The sequence below is a fragment of the Microtus oregoni genome, unplaced genomic scaffold (genome assembly GCF_018167655.1).
Source record: "Microtus oregoni isolate MIOR12 unplaced genomic scaffold, Mior012 000012F_ref0000307, whole genome shotgun sequence".
NCBI classification, from domain to species: domain Eukaryota; kingdom Metazoa; phylum Chordata; class Mammalia; order Rodentia; family Cricetidae; genus Microtus; species Microtus oregoni.
Genome location: NW_024543071.1, coordinates 22492379 through 22510767, shown reverse-complemented (window position 1 = coordinate 22510767; position 18389 = coordinate 22492379).

The window sequence follows — 18389 nt, the reverse complement described above, 5'->3', positions numbered from 1 at the left end:
TTACACGAAGTATGTAGGTCAGGGCTTGGGTGGGTATAAGAGGCAACGTGGCACTGAGATCGAGGCTCCGTGTGTGTCGATCTTCGTCAGGTTACACGGCTTGTCTAATCTTCGGCCCTGTGCAATGTGGAGATGCGGTGGTGCTGTTTCTTCCCGAAGTCATGAGTGGTGATGTGTGTACGACACTGACACTTGCCGCGCATTCAGAACTCAGTGAAGAGGGATGACAGCAGCATCATTAGTTTGGAAAACTCAACTAGATAATGTACTGAACAGATGGAAATGCTTGAAGCTGTAGTTATTGGGAAAGTAACGAACACCAAGAGTAAAGAAGAGTATCAGGAATAAGATTCCCTCACTTTAAATGTCTGTTTCTTAGTTTTGTGAACTTGGCAAGATTTCATTTCCTTGCGCCTTGAAGAAATGAGTACTCTGTGGCTTGCCTTACAAGAAAATTACAAGGATTAGTGAATTTATATTGAACTCTTGGACTCTGATTGCAAAGTAGGAAATATTTTTTGCAGCTGGGATATATTAATGCTAGCGTGAGCCTGGGCACAATGACTGGATTTAGACTATTTTTTTCTGCCCCTTTTCAGCTTTTACGAAACTTGTGTGTTTCTTTGCCGTGTGACTGAGGGAATGGCAGAGAACTTGCTTCTGCAGTTTCGGTGGGGAGGAAGCCATGGGTGAGGGTGCCGGATGCTCGGGTGGCATGGTACAAGGAAAACCTGTTTTCTAGTTTTGTTTCAGGGTGAGCAACCTTACCCAGTCTTGTCCCCCCCCCCCCCCCGCCCCCCCGAGACTAGCTCAAGAAGTCAGTTTTGTAACAGATTGAGGCTCCTGTCATGGTGATAACACAGCTTTGTTTTCTTGTTGAGAGAAGGTCATTAGCCAATGAGAATTGAGCTTTTAGTGTTGCTCTCAAGATAGGTCTGGGGTTGGAGAGATGGCTCAGGAGTTAACAGCACTACCTCCTCCCGAGGACCTGAATTTGATTCCCAGAACCCACATGAGAGTTCACAATCATCTGTAACCCCAGTCCCATGGAATCCAAAGTCACTAAGCACTCATGCGGTACACAGATACACGTGCAGACAAAACACCCATACACATAAAATCAGTAAAATGTAAGGGAGATGATAGTCTGCACCCATGGGGTACAAAGACACACATGTAGACAAAACACCCATGCACATAAAATCAATAAAATTTAAGAAAGATGATAGTCTCAAGAGTGTTATTATTTTTGTTCAAGTGAGTAAAGAAGTAAAAGTTTTGCCTGATTCTGTGCATTTATCTTGTTTATTTATTTTTCTGGTGCTAGCAATTGAGTTGAGTAGAAGACTAGGCTACATAGGAGGGATGGCCTAGACATGGCGATCAGGAAGGGGAGGAGAATACTGTGGAGGGGGTGACAGGGGAGATGAAAGGAAGTGAGGATATCAGGGGTGATGTATTTAAGAGAAATGGCCCATATCTCCCCTGTGCACACTATGAAAGGGCTTTAACCACCCAAGTATGTCACCAGCCCCCAGTAATATCTAAGGTGCAGCACATTAAAAACTAAAGTGTAGAGCCTAATTCTTAGTTTTCTATGTCTCCCATGTCACCATGTGGAAGGACAGTCATGTGACAGGGTCAGCACAAGAACCAGGAGCAAACTCTTGAGGCAGGCTCTCTAGGCTGGAATCTAGGCTCGGCCTCTTCAGGGTCATGTGCCCTTGTGCAAATTCTTGACCTTGGAGGAATAGATCTCAGAGTTGTAAGCATTAAAATAGTTAACAAATACGCAAAAATCCTGATACTAAGTGCCTGTAGGTTAGCGTTCCGTCCTTTTGAGCTGTGGGTTCAGGGTGTAGGCAGTGGATTTATATGACTTGAGTTTGGGTCCCAAATGCCTTGCTTGTGAGCTGACTTCGGCAAGTCTTTCTTCTGTTAAATGGTTGCGCATCTTGCATCCTCCCCATCAGACTGATGGGAGAATTCAGTGAGAATTTGTTGAGTGCATCCCAATTCCTACTGAGCCTGGTAGATATGGAATTGTCAGTCTGTGTTAGTTATTGGTTTCCTGGCCTTCCTTTAGATTGCAGTGGCATCTTTTTTAGCCCTTAAGCCAAAAGTTGGAAAATCTGAGTGTCGTGGCCTTCTGGGGGTTGGTGTCCACCTTCCGCCTCTGGACGATCCTTCTCAGATTTTGAGCTGGCTGCTGAACAACAGTCAATCATTTCTGAATTCACTCTCCAGACCACGGTGTTCTGCATCCGATCTTGGCAACACATCCCGTTCCAGGAAAGCACATGAATCACCACAGGACTCTCAACACCGGACTTCTGAACCTCATGAAAACATGCAATGCTGTTACCAGATCTCCTAACACCCATCTTGTCGGGTGTCTGCACTTCCTTTAGTTTCCCATCCCCCGAATCCTTCTCCTTTCTTCCCTGGCCTCCATGTGCAGACCCTCTTTCCTACTGCCTTCAGCACAGACCCCAAACTGGTACGGTCCCTTCCTACCTGGACTCCTCCTACCTCACCCCTCCCTCTGCCTCAGCCTCTTCTCTTCAAAGGGTTTCTCTGCTGGCAGCACCTTCTACAGGTCTGTCTCTCTCATTACTTTATCCTGTCCTGCTCCGTTCTTGTATGGCACTTTTGCTCTAACTATAGACGTCTCGAATCTCACTGTCTCTGTGTGTGGAAGCTCTGCCTTCTTAGGGAATGGTCAGGGTTCGCCTTCCTGGGAGTGGATAACTGAATGACCTCTTCCCTGTGGCTGTCACAGGATGAAATCCTTGTTGTAGTATTGCCATATCTCATCGCTGTCATCCTCAACTAACACCTAGAATAGAGCCTGACACATAGGTGGCGCACGCCTTTAAAGCCGGTACTGGAGATGCAGAGACAGACAGATCTCTGTGAGTTCAAAGTCAGTCTGGTCTATGCAGCAAGTTCCAGGCCAGCCATGGCTACATAGAGAGACTGTATTTCAAAAAACAAAAACAACAATCAAGAAAACAAGGAAGTGGTAGTCGTGAGGTTTCTGTAGTATGAGAAACAGCAGCAGCTGCTGCTAAGTCAAGGGAGATTGGAAGAGAACGGTGTGTTCCAGGAAGATCAGCATGGGCTGAACAAAAGCCAGAGGTGCAGGAAGAAGAGTGGGGAGACAAGTTAGGGAATGGAGAAGTGAATGAGGACCCAGTTGGAGGCCTCTGCATCCATTTGATTGAGCACCGATCTTTCTTTACATCATGCCTGTTGACTGCTCTACCTGTACCCATGTCTCCCTACCTGTACCCATGTCTCCTTGCCCCATGTTATCTTTGCCTTGTCTCTAACTTGGAGTGATGATATTGATGAGATCAGAGGCCAATTAGTATGCTAACTCATTTTAATTATTAACTCAACAATTTAGAACGTCCTGGGAAGACATGAGTCTCCATGAGGGATTGTATTGGTCGGTGGGCACATGTGTCATTAAGTTTTTTGGTGTGGGAGGATATGGTCTACTGTGGGTGCATCACCATTCCTAGACTTGGGTTCTAAACTGTGTAAGAGGGGAGAGAGTGAGCTGAGTAGTGTGCATGTATGCAGTCATGCTCTCTCTGCTCTTGACTGTGGAAGCTGGCGCTAGTCCTGGCTTCATCATCTTCTTAAGGAGTGATCTTGGACAAGTTACTTACCCTCTCTGGGCCTCTGCCCCAAAAGAAAGCTTCCATCAATGACAATGGACATGCTAGAGATTAAATAGGGGAATGTGACAGGAGTACTGAGTGCAGCTGTGGCTGTGTGGCTTCCTTGTGGGCTCATGCTTCTTGAGGAACTTTGAAGACCATTGCAGTAGGAAGTGAAGAGCTCCTTAGCTGAAGCTTGATCTGTCTTGAGAGAACCCCTACATTGTCTGAGGTGGGAGGCCAGCGCTTTTCATGGTCTGGTCTCTAACTTCCTTCAAGGAGATCTGAAAACTTTCCCCTCATCCCTTGTTCTTTTCTGAAGGCAAATGGCTCCCATGTATATAGTCCCCACTCAGCATCCTCAGGGACACCACCCAGTCTTAGGTCTTTTAGCTTTTTTTCTTAAGGTTGCTCGTCATGGTTTTGTTTGTCATCCCACTTTCCTCACTTGACCTGCTTTTACCTGATGTGAGTTCTGGAACTTTGTCTCCTTTGGTCACTGGAATATGACTTTCTGTGTTTTATTAACCATGACTCTTGGGCTGCACTGGATTGTTGATGTATGTACCTTATGACCTCTCAGCTCTGGGACCACTGTTTGTTTCTGACACTTGCTAACTAGGGAAACAATTCTTTTCTAATCCGAGTTCCACATTCGTGCCTGGCCTACTCTTGTCTTTATGCATTACATGTTAAACTTCATGCTACCACTGCTTTTATTTCTTTTTGGGTAAGAGACATGGCTCTTGAGTTCCCACCTCCAGTTCTATATTCACATAGAATATATTCAAAAACAAAATTCCCCTCCACATACCTCACTGTGTGCTTTGATGTTATTGTTTTGAAACAAAGTGTCACAGTATAGCCCAGACTAGCCTGGAACTCTCTTTATGGACCAGGCCAGCCTAGAATTTGTGGCAGCCATCCTGTTCCCCCGCCCCCCCATGTGCTGGGGTGCTGGGATTGCAGGTGTTAGGCACCACATCTGGCCTTTCTGCGAGCTTTGGTCAGGTGACAGGAAGAAAGCCTGATGCACAGTTTGCATTCCCCATGATTTTGTGCAATTCTTCAAAGGCAGCAAGCCAGATTTAATTATCTCTGTGATAATCAGAACTTTGTTGGGGCTATCCAAAATAAAAGAAGGCCTTTAACGAATGGTTTTTAAAATTAATTAGAGTTTTTAATCCTTCAAGAAAAGACTAGCCAGTCTGAACCACAAAGAAGATAGTTGGTTGCTATGGAAACAAAGGGGGCAATCCTAGAGACAGTTATCTATGGAGAGGATCCTTCAACTGATGAAACCTTTGAGGCAGCCTCCTTCTCTTCTTGAGGACTTTCTAGACAACATTATGACATTAAAAACTAGTGTGTCCAGCTTTTCTCCTCCTTTGACTACTGAAGCATGCATCTACCTTGCAGTGTCCTGTTTTTTTTTTCTTTTCTGAAAGGGGTGGTACTCTGCCTAGCTGAGAGGGAAGCCAGGTTCATCTGTTGCATAATAGCAAACAGAACAGAGAGAGAAAAAGATGCCTCAAATGCCTGTGTGGGCATGGTGTGAGCCTGGGGACAAAGAGCAGCTACAAGGTTAGCAGGCACTGGGGAGGGAGGAGATGGTGATGTAAAGGATCTTCTGGTGTTCTGTCTCAAAGAAAATAAAGACCTCACTTAGCAATAGACTTTCCCTGTCTTTAAAACAAGTCTTCCCTGTCTTTAAAACAAGTCTTTGTCCTTTGCAACTAGCATAATCTTCTGCATGTGGAAAACTCTCAGGGAATACTGAATTACTTTTCTAAGTAATAGTTGTGACTATTGAAATTATATCCTTACAAATGATTAAATGCAGCTTGCAGGCCCCATATTCAGACCATTTTGGTACTGTAGGTCTGGGAGCAGGATCTTTGAACATCCTCATTCTGAAATGGTGGAAGTGTTATGGGAAGGCAGGGAAACACCTCCCAGCACACTCCCAACTTCACAGTCCAATGGCCATGCTCTTGTCTGGGCCTCTGATTCAGGACCAAGGACAGCATCCTCGTCCCTGGAGGGGATGCTCTCATTTCCTGCCACTACTCCCATGATCCTGTGCATACAACACACATTCAACATCCTGTGTCCTTTTCTTTCCATTGTGCCTGCTCTGCAACCTTCCCATAAGGAATCTATTGAACGACTTTCTCTTCCAGTTTTATGCGGATGCTGCTGAGCACTGCTGGAGACAAAGGGCAGAAGTTCTTAGATGGCCATAGTTCCAAAGTCTCATCTCAGTTCCATCAAGAAGTCTGAAAATGTCCATAGCTCTCATTCTCTATCACAAGTCCAACAGTGACTATTATAAACCAGTGTCATCATTATTACACTGTAACATACAAAACCCATGTTATTGTAACATCAACAATATAGAAAAGGTATATATTTATGTATATGCATGTGTATGTGGAAAGTTTGTATATATACAAAAACATATAACAATACAGCATGAAAAAAATAAATGTATAAACCAGTGTCACTTCAGCCATGTGTCCCTTAGTTTTCCCCTTCAGTCTCGGGTGGGAAATTGAAGTTTAGACAGCCAGAAATCCTTTAACTACCTTATTACACGCATGCTTGGTCCACCTGCAAAGAAGAGTTGTCCTTTGGTTTTTTTGAAACTAAACTTCCTCTATCTGGTTCTGTGTCCTTCCATGTCCTTCATATATTCTTTCCCCATTCCTTTCATCTGTGTGGATCCCAACAAAGACACTGGTCAGCATTTCCAAACAACCGTGACATTTTAGTCCTGATTTAAAAGATGCTCTTATTCCAGACCTACTGGATCTGTCTTTGGAGATATATATATATATATATATATATATATATATATATACACACACACACACACACACACATATATATATATATATATATATATACACACACATATACCCCTACCATTTGGAATGTGTTATTTATAAAGATCTGCCTTTGATCTTTCTTTTCCTCAACTGTCCTCCAACTATGAGTCAGAAAGGGCTGTGGGAAATGCTCTCATAATCCCCTGTTAAATGTTCAAGGTAGGGCATATGTGGAACATCAAAATGGATGAGTTGAAGAGTATTTAGTGGAGTGGATATTTTGAGAGGTGTGGCAGTATGCAGAAAACAAATGAGGGTCACGGTAGTGTCCTCAGGGTAATGTCCTAAGGCTGGCACCAAGGGGCCTGAAGAGGAATGAGTTCCTGTCTAGAAAGACATCTGACCTGTGATTAGTGCAGAGAGGCATTCGACTCAAAACCAGTGGTGGGAAAGAGCAGAGGAAGCAAAATTCTCCTCCACTTGCTTTCTTCCTCTGAGCTCCTGCCAGTGTCCACACCTATGCCGGCAAAGGAGCTTAGTGAAGGCTAATCTGTCGGTCTCTAGCTCATGGAACAGCAGAAGGGGGGTTGTGTATCTTGGAGGAGTGAGGTCATACAAACAGAAGTAGTTAGTGTGGTTTCCACCCAGGATTTCTCCCACCTTGACCATCCATGGAGCCTCTGTGCAGACTTCAGGGGCTCTCCAGTCCCAGGCTGGCTCTTTGGTTACAGCTTTGTTCGGTCTCTTTGCTCATACAGCCTCCAGTGTGTGGAATGCATGCTCTGCTCATACAGCCTCCTGTGTGTGGAATGCATGCTCTGCTCATACAGCCTCCTGTGTGTGGAATGCATGTTCTGCTCATACAGCCTCCTGTGTGTGGAATGCATGTTCTGCTCATACAGCCTCCTGTGTGTGGAATGCATGCATGCTCTGCTCATACAGCCTCCTGTGTGTGGAATGCATGCATGCTCTGCTCATACAGCCTCCTGTGTGTGGAATGCATGTTCTGCTCATACAGCCTCCTGTGTGTGGAATGCATGCATGCTCTGCTCATACAGCCTCCTGTGTGTGGAATGCATGCTCTGCTCATACAGCCTCCTGTGTGTGGAATGCATGCTCTGCTCATACAGCCTCCTGTGTGTGGAATGCATGTTCTGCTCATACAGCCTCCAGTGTGTGGAATGCATGTTCTGCTCTTACTCACCCGACAACTGTCAAACTTCCCCCAAAACCTGCCCGAGATGCTGTAGTTTGGATGTTGAATGTCCTCATAAGACTCATTTATCCTGATGACCGTGATTAAGGAGTATATCTTACAAGGTGGAAAATAGGACCCAATCAAAGCCAGAACAGAAGCCATATCTAGGGCTCCAGCTCCATAAAGGATGCTAAACATTACCCAAACACACTGGAAATAAAGTTCTTCTTAATTCAGCATTCCATGCCAATCTTTTTTTTTTTTTTTTTTTTTTTTTTTTTTTTTGCTTTTTGAGACAGGGTTTTGCTGTAGCTTTGGAGCCTGTCCTGGAACTAACTCTTGTAAACCAGGCTGACCTTGAACTCACAAAGATCTGCCTGCCTCTGCCTTCTGAGTGCTAGGATTAAAGGCGTCTGCCACCACCAACCAGGCTTCCATGGCAATCTTAAAGTGACTAGTAAGGAAGAATTTGTCCTTCGTCGTGTAAGACTTCTTCCAAGAAAGAATTGTATAATAACATGCCTACTAGAGCAAACCAGTCCCTAAGGATAGAGGAACTATGTGGCCATAGGCTTCAACTCCAATCCATGACATCAGTATGTACTGTTAGCTGTGAAAATGAAATAAAACGATATAATAAAAATATATCTGCTTATCTAACTAATTATTTCTTTGGACACAGGGTCTTATATATCCCAGGGTTGCCTCAAATTCACTATGTAGAGAAGATGATCCTGAACTTCTGATTTTCCTGTTATTACCTACCGAGTTTGAAATCAGGCGTGTGCACCAGATATATGTGGTGCCGGGGATCAAACACAGGTTTATGCGTTCTAGATAAGTACTTTGTAAACTGAGCTATGTCCTCAGGCCCCTTACCTAATTTTCAAACAATCCATGGCATAAAACCAATCAGAAATCTTTAATTTTGAGCTGAGAGCATGAAGGGAAACACCTATAATCACAACATTTGGAAAATAGTGAACAGAAGACTCGATGCACAGTCAGCCTTGCATACATATTCAGTTTGAGACCAGCCTGGGCTACACGGCCTTCCCTTGGCAAAAAGGAAGACAGGAAGGAAGGGAAAACAGGGGTTTTTGTTGTTGCTTTTTGTTTGTTTGTTTGCTTGTTTTGGTGACTTCTTGAGAAAGAGTTTTTTGTGTATCCCTGTCTGCCTTGTAACTCATTTTGCTTACCAGGCTAGCCTGGAACTCACAGAAATCTGCCCTCCTCTGCCTCTAGAGTGCTGGGATTAAAGGCATGCCGCCCCCCCCCCCAAGGCCCACCTTGCTTTCTCTTGTTTTGAAAGGCTAAGTGTGAGGTGCTTATTTTGTTGTTAGTGGAGGGCAAGCTTCTGTCTTTGCCTTAATAAATGTGGGCTGACTGACTGCGGTACAATCCCAGTGAGGCTAAGCCTGATTCTGTACTCTGAGAAGCCAGAGCCCAGAAGACTAAAGCAGGAGCATCCTTGAGTTCAAGACCACTCGGAGCTACATGGGGAGATCCCAAGTGGCTGGCATTTTTCTCTTTTTTTTTTATTCTCTTTTCAGGCCAGGCTCTAGTTACCTAGCTACAAGGTTGTTAGTGATGCCTCCCAAGTGTGCTCAGCAGGTCACACAATGGCACAGATAAACACCTTTTTGAACAAAACTTCCAAGCCCTTCTATAACCTGAAGCATTTCCCCCAGCTACTTCCGCTGCTTGTCGCGACTGGAAGGCTTCCATCTGGGCCTCACATTTGGAGAACCACAGCTTTGTGTCGCTTGAGTGCTGTCTCCCATTTCCTGTACCTTCTTCTCCTTCAGCTTCAATTTTCCCTTTGTTTTTTTTAGTGAACTCCTGCCTGACTTTATGACCTTCTCTTTCTGTAAAGCTTCCTTTGATCACACAGGCTAACAGCTATCCTTTTGTCATGATGGCCACCTTTATTATGGTGCATACCAGGCACCCTGCTGAACACTCCACACCGTTGTCACTTACTCTTGCCCACAAATCCGGAAGGACATGTGATGTGGGATTCCTCTCTGTATGCTATGAATATGTATTGTTACCATTGGTTATTAAGGAAGTAAAGTCAGACAGGATATCAAAAGTAGGTGCAGTCAAAGACACACCATGTAGCTGCCAAAGGAGGAAGACACCAGAACTCCGGATCCTTACCAGTAAGTTACAGCCTCATAGTCATACACAGATTAATAGAAATGGGTTAATTTGAGATGTAAGAGTTAGCCAGAAATATGCCTAAGCTATTGGTCAAGCAGTGTTGTAATTAATCTGGGCGGCTGGGACTGAATGAGCAGTCCCTTACGTCAGACATGTCCCCATGCCCATTCCACAGATGAACCAGGTGAAGTGCAGGGAACCTAAGCAGCTTGCCCAGATCAGACAGCCCAGTCATCCTGTCAGGCATGTAAAGTTAACACCTCTACTGCCAGCATACAGTGTTTAGCCCTGTGTATATGGCTGTAGTCCAATTTCTTTCTTTCTCTCTCTCCCCACTCGCGAATCTAGACCCCAGACTGTCTTTTTCTGGCTCACCCACCATTGCTCCCTCTTCTGTTTGTTATCCCTCGTGTTGCCTTCATCTTCTCTGTTATCCTCACTCTTGCCCTCCTGTTTCTGTCTTTTTTCTCTTTCATCCATTGTATTTCTTTGAGGAGCCAGGGAAGTAAGTCCCTGGAATGTGGCTGAGAAGGACAGGGCTGCTTCAGAGCTGACTAGGGCACAGGAGCTACTGCCTGGGGGTGACGTTACTGCTTTTTCCCTTGGGCACACGGCTAAAACTCTCTTCCTCGATTCCCATGGATACTGAGATTGAAGTGTGTTGCTCCTTTTATCTTGATGCTGTTGTTCTGTTTTGTTCTTGAACTCGATAGGACCCTTCGTCTTCACAGTTTACCTTCATATCACCCTTTGATAGCTGCACGATTCCTGCCGATGTCTAAGTTTGTGGTGGAAGCTTAGGAACTCTTCAGATATCTCCCTACGTTTCCATCTGTTACCTTTTGCTTTTGAACAAATAAGTGAGGTTTTTTTTTTTTCCCTTGCAGCATCAACAATGACACTTGTTTGTATTGTTTTTATTATATTGAATTCCTAGCATTGCACTAAGTTTTCTGTCTCGGATTCTTATCTAGCAATGAGGGCTTGGTAAATATGACTTGGTGCCAGGAGGTGACTCTCCTCTTTGAACTCACCATGAAGGTATCCCTTTCCCTGTGCAGCAGCAATGGTTGGATGTGTGGATGCCCATTGGTTACTTCCCTCAGGACACAACCCCAACCATCCCAACGTTTCCAACTACAGATTCTCTTCTGTCCAATGGCACCAAGAGTTCCCTCCCCTCCCCACTGCTCCAGGGAACACTCAGCTTCCCTTGCTCTATCTTCTCCCCGCCATGTCCAGTTCTACTCACAACCCTAACCATCTCCTGAGTGGAGTTCCCTTTACCCCCAAGCAGTCCGTATAGTTTGTCTTTAAATGAGCAGTGCAGTAACTTTCTCTTGGTTACCTTTATTTCCCCGCACTAGCTTAGGATACCGACCAATGTTTATATTACATTTTCTGTGGTAGATATGGTCTTACTTACAAATAACTGACTTGTGGATATGAATGTGGTATGTTTGAGGCTAAGCGGAGCTCAGCAAGGACTGGGGCTCGTCTTGAATGGCTTCAGGAAAACTGGGTCTGGTGTTAGCTCTTGGATGATGGACAGAAAATGGTCATTTGAACAGGAGATGTGCCTGGGGAGAGAGGAGTCCAGAAAGAGTGGATAAAGGACCATGAAGAGGACAAAACATGTCAGAAATATCCAGTTCTCAATAACTAGGAACCGGCTGAAATTAAATTATCTACTCTTCCTGCCGGCCTCCTTGAAGATTTTAAGTCAGGGGTGGCACTGCTAGGCGCATTTGATGCTGTGGTCTGTCTACTGCACCCATGACAAATATTATTATGATAACAAATCATAACAGCTTGGTCCTGATGAGTTCAGATGTGACCTAAAAGTCCTTCATCGGGCATCACCACTAGCTAAAGTGACACGCGATACAAAAGATCCCCTGTTGTTCATGTCACATCTTGGCTTTAGTCAACCTGGCCATGTTTTACTTTAGCTGAGGCTGTTCTATGTGCCAGTTTATTGAATGAGAAATTGAAATGGGCATTATGACAGCTTTAATATAATTGTTCAACTACATTACAATACCATCTTTCTAGCATGTCCACTTCGTAATGAGCCTCTTTAGAAGATGACAGTCAGTTTATTCAATGCTAATTGCTCCACTTCCCCAGATCACAATTTTGTATCGATCAGCTCCATTTTGCAGAAGTAGCACTGATTTTCCTAAAGAATACTTCTAAGAATACCAAGTGAGGCAATTATATTAGTAATTTCTAGTCCTTTCTTATCAAGTAGAAAATGAATCCTTTGACAGCACGGGGTCTGTTAGACATACGCTTTCCTTTAAGTCAGTTCCCAGCTTCCGGTCTTGCCCCCTGTGGGTCTCTTTTCTTCTTGCTTTCTTCCCTTTCTTCTCTTGGCTTGCTTAACTTTTTTGTCTTTCAAGAATGGAACAAGCTGGCAAGATGGCTCAGTGGATAAGGGCAAGTTGAGACCCCTGGACTCAGCATGTGGGAGGAGACAACTGGCTCCCCAAAATTATCCTCCAGCCTCTGCATACACACTGTGGCATGTGCTTGCATGAGCCGCGCGCACACACACACACATGGTTATGATAACTATGAATAATGTTTAAGAAACTTAGAAAAGCTTCCTTCCTTCTGTTTCCTTGGCATGCACACTTGTCTCTCTTTCTCTCTCTTTTTATCTCTTCTCTATCTATCTATCTATCTATCTTTCTCTCTCTCTCTCTCTCTCTCTCTCTCCCTCCCTCCCTCTCTCCCTCAAAAAATGTTTTAATGGCAAAAAAAAGAAACTTAGAAAATATTAATAAGAAAAACTGGAGCAGAAACCTTCCGCGCAAGATCTTTCCCAAACTCCCTCTTCAGCTGAGCTCCGCCTTTCTCCAGGTGCTGTAGCGTGTTGTTTGACAACTTTGCGAGATGCTGACACTGGGGACCTTTTCTCCATCTGGATTCAGAACCCCTTCAGGGCAGCCCAAACCTGTTTTATCCATCGTCCATCACATTGTAGACACAGCTTCATCCTTTCCCATCGACAGAAACTAATGACACACAGCAGCAGCAAATCGTCTTTACAGCACCAGGCTGCTAGAATTTTCTTTCTGTTCTGAGGTATTGTTATTCATGCTGCTTTACCTGAGAAAATATAATTGGTATAAAATTAGGCATCGAATCCATAACTGGGTTGCGAGAGCCATTCACGTGGAAAGCTGACTACTCGTTCCGGATAGAAGCCTGGCTGTCTCTTGCAGTGATGCAGCATTGGTATCCAGCTGCTTCCAGCTAAGCCTACCTCCATTGGAGTAAAGGGAACACTCAGAATCTCTGGCTGGAAACATGCATGTCATGGGACAAATATGCTAGCATTTCTGTTGGGACAGCAGGTGCTATCCGCTTCCTGAGTGAAGCAGCAGAGGCTGGGCATGCGAAGGGGCCTGCATCATGACCTGGAGTAGAGGGCCACACCAAACCTGTATCCTGCTGGCCAAGCTCCCTTCCTCTGAAGCATCACCTTTTGCCTCACGGTTCCATATTGCAAATGGGTGGAAGTCAGTAGACTCACTGTGCAGCAGGACTAGTTGGTGCTCCTTTCCTGAGCCAAGCTGAATGCTTACTCATTTAGGTTTTTCCAGGAGCACTAGGAGATGGAGGCGTTAGGACCTGGCTTTACGGGAGAGGAAACAGCTGTGCAGGGAGGGTGAATGGGGTGTTTGAGGCCAATGATTAAAGTCTGAGAGTGGAATCCATGTCTTTCAGAACATAGAGTCTGTTTTTCTCTACCTACGTTCTAAATTGCTACCATTCCTGCCCAGGAGAGCCCTTAAAAAGACACCAGGGGAAACTGCATCCCTGCCGGTCCTGTTGTCCCTCCTGAAGTGCAGTGAGCTGTTGTCTTTTTTCCTACCAGTAGGTGGAAATAGAACTGAGTGTTTCAGTTGAATCCTAGAAGGATTGCTTTGGTCTCTCCCTCAAAGGAAAAGCCGGGAGAGAAGAAAAGAAAGACAATCCTTGGGAGAAGTCCAGAGCTACAGTTTAGAGTATGGCAGTCAGACCTGAACAGATCCCCCAGTCTGATGGCCCAGTGGTGCTTTTAACCTCTTAGAGGCCAGGGTGCCTGAGGCAGCCTTTGGCAGCTGTGGATTCTTGTGGGCCTTACCGGACACTGCTGAGTGGGGGCTTTTTTTGACCTGACTATTAGCATTTTCAAAGACTTTCCCCTCAGTTTTAAGACATTACTTTTAGCACCAGTGTGCACATCATGTTTATTTCTATAAGTGTCATGGTTTTGAAAATAAAACACTCCTAAGAGTATAGGAATGCATAAGGAATAAAGGGACGTCTGCTCTCACAGTCTCCTCACCGTCCAGATGTGCTCCTGCCTAGTACACGGTATGTGAATATTCAATTTTTTCTGTGCATATATATTTACCATGCACAGTTCCCTCTAAACCACGCTGTAACTGCGGCGCTGCATTTTGCTTACAAGCAGGTCCAGAGCTGCGCAGGAAAGTGATGAGTTCTGGCTCCTTCCTGCTCAGGTGGTTTTACCCTCGTCGGCACTTGGCAACCTCTGGAGACATTTCTGGCCACCACAACTGGGCTGGCAGGTGCTATTTACTCGTCCCTGGTGAGCAGAGGCCACCTGCTCACCTACAATGTCAGGTCAGCTCTACAACTGAGCATTTCCAGCCCTAACCTCTCCAGCCAAGCTTGAAGAACCCTGGCCTAGTAGCCGCATTCTTTGCTATGCAGAATATGGCACTCTAGAGCTTGTGTCCTACATTCACCGGTTGTATGTCACTATTGTTCCCAAGGCAGTGACAGCAAAACCAATGTTGCAGTGAACACTGCCTTCTGCTTTTGTACACTTTGAGACTTTATTTCTGGAAGATGAAGAGGCATAGATAAAGCAGATAGAGGTGCTTGCTGCACAAACCTGGCCACCAAGGTTTGATCCCTGCAACCCCACTCTCAAAAGTTGTCCTTTGACTTCCCCTTTCACTCCAATACACACACAATAATAATAACAATAACAGCAATAAACATGATATTTGCATCCTAGCTCTCTCTCCAGTTTTCAAATCAAAAGTACTAGAAGCAGAGGTTGTTAAAGTTCACAGTAAACACGGGTTGCTGTGGCAGATGTTGGTTAGAGCTGATCCAGGTCTCTTTGGTCTTTATTGCATTTAATGTGTAAGCTTACAGGTTTTCTTAATTAATTTAAGGAAATTATAAACATAATTTAAAACATTAATGTGTTTGGCTATGGGCCATCACCTCTGTCTCTCATAGGAGTATTAGACAATATATGGAACCAGTCCCTCACTGATTTTTTTTTTAAATCTGAAAAGCAAATTTTAAAGATTTTGAAGCTTTTGATAAGCACTACTATGGGATAAATGAATTCATATAGAAATATTTACGCCAAGAACTTAGTACTGCAGTGGCACGCAGAATTTCATCCCTAGAATCCATTTGCAGGTAGAAATGAGCACTCACTGGTGACTTTAGTGATTTTTGTTTTCAGCAATTCTTCAGGCTGGGGACCTGCCTATCATATGTCGCTGCCTGGAGTAGGTCCCAGCACTACAATAAACAAAATAGAAAAATCTCCCTTTCAGGTTGAGTTTCATCTAATTCAGAAGCTGATAATGGTAAAGTCTTCAGGTCACCCTTCTTGCCACTGTCTTATGGTTTTCTATGCAAATTAGCACCCATCCCTGTTATAGGAAGACCTCTTGTTTGTTTCCAGCTGCTCAGCCCCAAAGTAACCACACACAGAAGCCGTATTAATTAAATCACTGCTTGGCCCATCAGCTCTAGCTTCTTATTGGCTAACTCTTATATCTTAATTTAACCCATTTCTATTATTCTGTGTATTGCCATGTGGCTGTGGCTTACCCTTAAGGTTCCGGCATGTTTGTTCCTGGTAGTAGCTATGTGGCGTCTCTTGACTTCGCCTTCTTTCTCCCAGCATTCAGTTTAGTTTTCCCCACCTCCCTCTGTTCTGCCCTGCTATAGGCTCAAGTCAGCTTTCTTTATTCATTAATGGTAATCACAGTATTCAAAGGGGAATGCCACATCACAGCCCAAGACTCATAAATGACCCTTGAGAAGCATCTCTTTCTTATTTAAAATGTTGGCAAGGCTAAGGCATACTAAGTACTTACAGTGCTTCATCCTTAATAAAAATTCCCAAATCTGGCCTTCACAATTACCTGATTTCTCTGAGAGGTAGTTTTTTGGGTTTTGTTTTGTTTTATATTTAAGAAAATGAGGTTTTGGGGGACCAGACTTGAGTAACGCAAAACCTACCTGGGTTGAGTCAGAACCCCAGGCTGTAGTTCTTTGGGCTGCATCCATGCCCATGTTTTGCAATTCATCCACCACTGGGCAGACAGTTTTAATATTTCTACATTGATGGCTATTAAATTTTGTAGAAAATAAAAATCATCTTAACATAGAATTTCTTTCAAGAGATTGTTCTTGTTGCCAAACTCTTTTTACGAGGCTACAATTACCCTGATATCCAAACCACACAAAGACATTACTAAGAAAAAGAATTACTAAGCAATCTCCCTCATTAACATTGATGCAAAAATACTCAAAATACTGGCCAACTGAAACCAAGAACATGTCAGAAAAATCATCCACCATGATCAAGTCAGCTTCATCCCAGAGATGCAGCGATGGTTCAACATATAAAAATCTGTCAGTGTAATCTACCATATAAACGAACTGGGGGAAAAACCCACATGATCATCTCATTAGATGCTGAAAAAGCCTTCAACAAAATACAACATCCCTTCATGACAAAGGTCTTGGAGAGAGTAGGTATACAAGGAACATATCTAAACATAATAAAGGCAATATACAGCAAGCCAACATCAAACTAAATGGAGAGAAACTCAAAGCAGTCCCACAGAAATCAGGAACAAGACAAGGTTGTTCAGTCTCTCCTTATCTATTCAATGGAGTACTTGAGGTCCTAGCTAGAGCAATATGCTAACAAAAGGAGACCAAGGGGATACAAGTTAAAAAAGAAGTCAAACTCTCACTATTTGCTGATGATATGAAAGTTTTCATAAGGGACCCCAAAAATTCTACCAAGGAACTTCTACAACTCGTAAACACTTTCAGTAATGTAGCAAAATATAAGATTAACTCAAAAAAGTCAGTAGCCCTCCTTTACGCAGATGATAAATGGGCTGAGAAAGAAATCAGAGAAGCATCATCCTTCACAATAGCCACAAATAGCATAAGGTATCTTGGAGTAAATCTAACCAAGCAAATGGAAAACCTGTATGACAAGAACTTTAAATCTTTGAAGAAATAAATGGAAGAAGATACCAGGAAATGGAAAGATCTCCCAAGCTCAAGGGTAGGTAGAATTAACATAGTAAAAATGGTAATCTTACCTAAAGCAATCTACAGATTCAATGCAATGCCCATCAAAATCCCAGCAAAATTCTTCACAGACCTCAGAAGGACAATACTCAATTTCATATGGAAAAGCAAAAAACCCAGAATAGCCAAAACAATCCTGTAAAGTAAAGGAACTTCTGGAGGCATCATAATCCTGACTTCAAGCTCTACTACAGAGCTACAGTACTGAAAATAGCCTGGTACTGGCATAAAAACAGACAGGAGGACCAGTGGAACTGAATCAAAGACCCAGGTATAAATCCACACACCTATGAATACCTGATTTTTGACAAAGAAGCAAAAAATATAAAATGGAAAAAAGAAAACATACTCAACAAATGGTGCTGGCATAACTGGATATCAACGTATAGAAGATTGAAAGTAGATACATATCTGTCACCATGCACAAAACTCAAGTCCAAATGGATCAAAGACTGCAACATAAAGCCAACCACACTGAACCTCATAGAAGAGAAAGTGGGAAATACACTTGAACACGTTGGCACAGGAGAGCACTTTCTATATATAACCCCAGTAGCACAGACACTGAGAGAAACAATTAATGAATGGGACCTCCTGAAACTAAGAAGTTTCTGTAAAGCAAAGGACATGGTCAACAGGACAAAACGGCAACCAAGAGAATGGGAAAAGATCTTCACCAACCCCACATCCGACAGAGAGCAGATCTCCAAAATATACAAAGAACTCAAGAAATTGGTCATCAAAAGAACAAATAATCCAATAAAAATGGGGCACAGACATAAACAGAGAACTCTGAGCAGAGGAATCTAAAGTGGCTGAAAGATACTTAAAGAAATGCTCAACATCCTTAGTCATCAGAGAAGTACAAATCAAAACAACTCTGAGATTCCATCTTACTCCTGTAAGAATGGCCAAGATAAAACACACTGATAAAACTTATGCTGGAGAGAATGTGGGGTAAAGGGAACACTTCTCTATTGCTTGTGGGAGTGCAAACTGGTACAGCCACTTTGGATTTCAGTATGCTGATTTCTCAGAAAATTAGGAAACAACCTTCCTCAAGACCCAGCAATGCCACTTTTGGGTATATACCCAAAGGATACTCAATCATACCACAGGACATGTGCTCAACTA